Raw genomic sequence first — 4,560 nt, 5'->3', positions numbered from 1 at the left:
GGGAGAAAGGATGCAAGATGCAGAAGCAGCACAAAAGAATGAAGGACTGTATATTGCGTGTGGAATTGTAGAGTGTAAAGGTGTGAGTTGGGAGTATGATTTGGAGTGTGGCAGGGGCTGGGCAGTGCAAATTGTGACTTGACAGTGTGACACAGCACGTGAGTATTTGTATGACAGAGTGAGAGATTAAGGAATGTAAGTTGTGATGGAGAGTTGGTGAGATGTGTGTTGGTGAGAGAGGTGTGTGGGTGTTTGGGGGATTGGAGAACATAGAAGGGGAATATTTTCAGCATTACAATTGATAATGATCAATTTAGCTAATACTATTAAATAGGCATGAACATTAAACCATAAATGTAGCCAAATCAAACACTGTTCTGCCAAGCCAGAGACATCTGGGACTCTTCCTATTAGATTAATACAAAAGATACATAATAATGATACCCTGGCTCTCTTGTAGCCTTGCACTCTGCCTAGTTCCTTCAATGTGGCAATCTTACACCCTCCAGTTAATACAAAATGTCCCGCAAAAATGCCGCAATAAATAAAGGTTTGTGCCGCAAAATTTGCCATTTCATGCCGCAAAATCCTGGAAGGTTTGTCTAATGAACCATTTGGACAAAAGGTGCTGCCTAGCCATGTTAATTTCCACGGTGCTCATTATGAATAGTGTTCTTTCTTTAGTTATCTATGCAAGAACACAATCTATACCCTGCTCTTGCCTATTTTAGGCTTACACTATTTTATTTTGAGACACAGGCCTGAAACCTAGGGTACACGTTTTTGGATGACACATTTACAGTATAACACAGTTTTCTAGCCACTAAAATGAACACTACCTTCAACGGGTTAGTCTGCTGTGTTGGACTGTCACAGATGAAAACCCTAACCTCAATCACGGCACGAGACCCCACATTGTCACCGTTTGAAAACACAGCACACTCCAGCCCCCTGACAATCGACGTGGCGCACAATAAAAACGCTTTTCTTCTTGAATAAACCACAGATTCATTTTGAATAGGCCTCTAACCCATCTTGCACCCACTTTTACAAATACCCGTGTCACAATGGACTAGGAACCAGGCCGGTGTGTGTCAATGATATATATATATATATATTTTATTGTATGTTTTATTGGAAAAAGGAAAAATATTCAAAATACAATTTTACAACAGCTACCAGGTGGTGGCAACACAAATGCAATGCTGCCTACAGAACAGTTGGTTCAAGATCCTAACACAATTCACATGGCTCATCCCCAAACATCAGCTAACTTAATTCCCATTGGGTGGCAAGGAGTAAGCATAAGGAGAGAAAAATAGAATTTGGAATATAGCCCACCACCCCAAGATGGGAAGTTAGAAAAGAAAATGAAAATCCAATAATAGAGCAAAACGGCAGAATCGTATTTGCTTATTACTGGCACAGCAGCTCACGACCATGGTGGGACATCTAGAAAGGTTATTTTGTGTTGCTACACTTGAGGAGATAAGAATGCCTGAAGAGTACTACTCAGTACACCAGGGAAACGTGAAAACAAGGTAGGAAAAGCAATTTTGGGAAGAAAGCAATTGCAAAAGAAAAATACACACAACAAAATGGAAATTTGTTTTTACACAGGATTTGTGATGACAGGTAGCTAAGAAAAGGGATGAGCTGTCAAAATCGGAAATCGGTTTTAAGGACATGGACAGAGGCACATAACAGATCGGATTCTAACAGGAAAGGATTGCTCTCAATGGGACTACGGTCTGGGTTTTTCAATGGGACAGATGCAAATTAGGAATTTGTATGAATGCACACAGTACACGGACAAATTGGTTTTCCCGTGACAAGGAGACTAATCCTCTTAAGGCTATACTTTAATGACTATAGTTATTAAAGAAAGACACTAGGCACAAGGGGGTTAATTTCGAATTTTAACCAACTTACACTGTGAATTTCCTTATAGGGGAATTAATGGATTTACATCAAAATGAGACTAAGGATTTATACAGACACTGAAAGATTTATCAAAGGAATAAGATAAAATACACAGGCTAATACAGATTCTTCTATGGAAAGGTGAATGAATTAAACTGGCATTTTGGGACTTTCAATGGTTTTTTTCTAATCGAATTTCCTATGGGATTTATGTTACAAAATGAGCGGTTTATGCAATTTGGGGCTGGGGTTATTTGCTACCTCTAAAGTAAGACTTTTTGTGGGATTCTGGAAAGTCAGCGGGATCTCCGCACCCTCTGGACAGCTAGACAAGGGGTCCGGTCATTGCACTCTCCTGGATGGGATTCTGGACAGCCAGTCTGGATCTCAGGACTTTCTGGACAGCTAGGCAAGGGTCTGGTCTCTGCACTCTCTTGGATGGGATCAACTGCCTCTGTCCTCTTTCTCCTGTCTCCCTGGATTCTTGTATGTGTGTCTGATCTGATCCCTGAGTCCAGTACAGACCCCCTTATATAGCCCAAATGACATAATGTATTTTACAATCTGGGGGAAGTACACTAGAATTACTCCTACCCTGGGATAGGACAGCCTACAATTCCTTTCCCTGCCCCCTGGCATCATTGGTTCAAGGGGAGGCATCACCATCTGTCTATTTGACATTTATGACAGTTCTTTGTTCTCTTGGCCAACTTTTTAGCAAAACTAAGTTATGTATCATAATTTCCAATTTATACTAACACCACCATAAGAAATAGATATGTGGTTTCAGGGGGTCATGGGGAATTAGATAAGCCGATTGCTGATTACGAGGTAGCATGGCCACTTGGCACATTTTGGTCATGTTCATAAAATGTATAATATTTATCAGTCTGCAAATAATTAAGCATATTCATAATTTATATCTCCATCTTTCCACCAACTGTCAAATTTGTCCCATTTTAAAATCATCCAGAAATGAGTCTTGGCTGGCCATTTGCATGCATCCTTTAATGTCAATTTGGGGGATCAGTCACAAATGGGAGGGCAGTGCTTCAACCCCACGCCAAATGTCTCCCCCTGGCTCAGCTTGCAACAAAGGACTTTTATTGTACCCTTTGAAGTTTGTCAGTTTGTCCTGGGAAGTTGGTGCAAAAGGAACTCGCACTTCTTGGTCAAGCACTAGCCACACTTGCTTTCTTTGTCTTTCCTGCCAGTGCTGACTTCTTAATGCAACTTCCAGTGGGAGGCCCGGATTTCAATTGAGCCCAAAAACTGGTTCTACTAGTTATTCTGAGTCTCAAAGTGATTGAGGTCTTGTGGGGGAGAACATAATGTACATGTGTAGCCAACCACCCACCCACACTGACATTTCTGTGCAAGCAAAAGCCACCATTTCACATTGTTTTTTAAGCGTCATGTTTTTCTTTATATTGTTTCACACGTGTGCAGCCATATTTCCCATTTAATGTTTGAACTGCAGTTCTGCAGGTGATGGGATTTTCTTCTAGTTTGACCTTTTGAGTGGGTTTGCAATTACGGTTGTTCATGGACACGGAGGGGTACGGCACAGGGTTCTTGGATGTGACATGAACTGAAAAGGAAAAACAATGCCGTTTCTTCCATTTGCAGTGTTTTGAGTGCTGTGGTTTACATGAAAGGGAAAATAAAAGCCGTGTTGGGTAACATTATGATTAAATCCTTGCCCGTAATGTGAATTACAGTCAGACAAGGCCGTTCCTTTGATGAAGTGTATCACTTTTTGTGATGCAGATGAAATATGGCAAATGCAGGGCCATTCTTCAATGCAGTGCATGACTTTTTACAATGCAGATGAAATAAGGCAAACATTCAGATAAATTACAGCAAACGCAGTGCCATTTCTTCAATGCAGTGCATAACTTCTTGTTATGCAGATGAAATGGAAGCAAATGCAGAGCCATTTTTCCATGCAGGGTTCAAATGCTTGCCACACATGTGCCAGGGAACAAAGCACAGCTTATTTTGGTGGCAACGTTTAATGTAATTTTTCAGGTGACAGGGATTTCTGTTAGGACCTGTAAATGTACCCCACAATGCATCTCACTGAACAACGACAAGACAGTTTGGCAAATGCATTGAGTGATTCCATAGAATCGTATCACTGGACCAGTGGCCTACATGTTTGTGTTATCCAAGCATCTTTTTTTGAAGCCGGGCTGAGCACAGATCTGCATGCACTTTACTGTACTAGCAGGGCAAGGGGTTCACAGGCCTAGTAGCCATGTACTTTCCTGCAGCCTGCTGAATATATGCAAGTTTTAGTGCAGTAAGCACAAATATCATGGAAGTCAGTGGAGTGGGCCAAGTGGCAGCTGTTGCTGGTTTTTCTCTGCGGCTGTGTCTATCCCTGAAAATCCAAATTGGTCAATGCACTATAGCGAGAGGGTGTGTGTGTGTGTCCTTAAACATGTCCTTAAGCATGTTGAAATTCCTTACTGTCTCCAGATGAGGCAGACTGGCATTTTGCAAAGGCTTAGAAAAGCATAACGTGCTTGCTTGAATAGTGAGCTGGCTGCTGCAACGCTGCGTCGAGGCTAGTGCGGCGATGGCCACTTGTCAGTTCATGGTGGCAACTGCACTACCATATTCTTTCTGCAG

The sequence above is a fragment of the Ambystoma mexicanum genome, chromosome 7q (genome assembly GCF_040938575.1).
Source record: "Ambystoma mexicanum isolate Mex_15411 chromosome 7q, UKY_AmexF1_1, whole genome shotgun sequence".
In the NCBI taxonomy this organism is placed as follows: Eukaryota; Metazoa; Chordata; class Amphibia; order Caudata; family Ambystomatidae; genus Ambystoma; species Ambystoma mexicanum.
The sequence above is the reverse complement of the archived record's forward strand: the minus strand, read 5'-3'. Positions refer to the sequence as shown.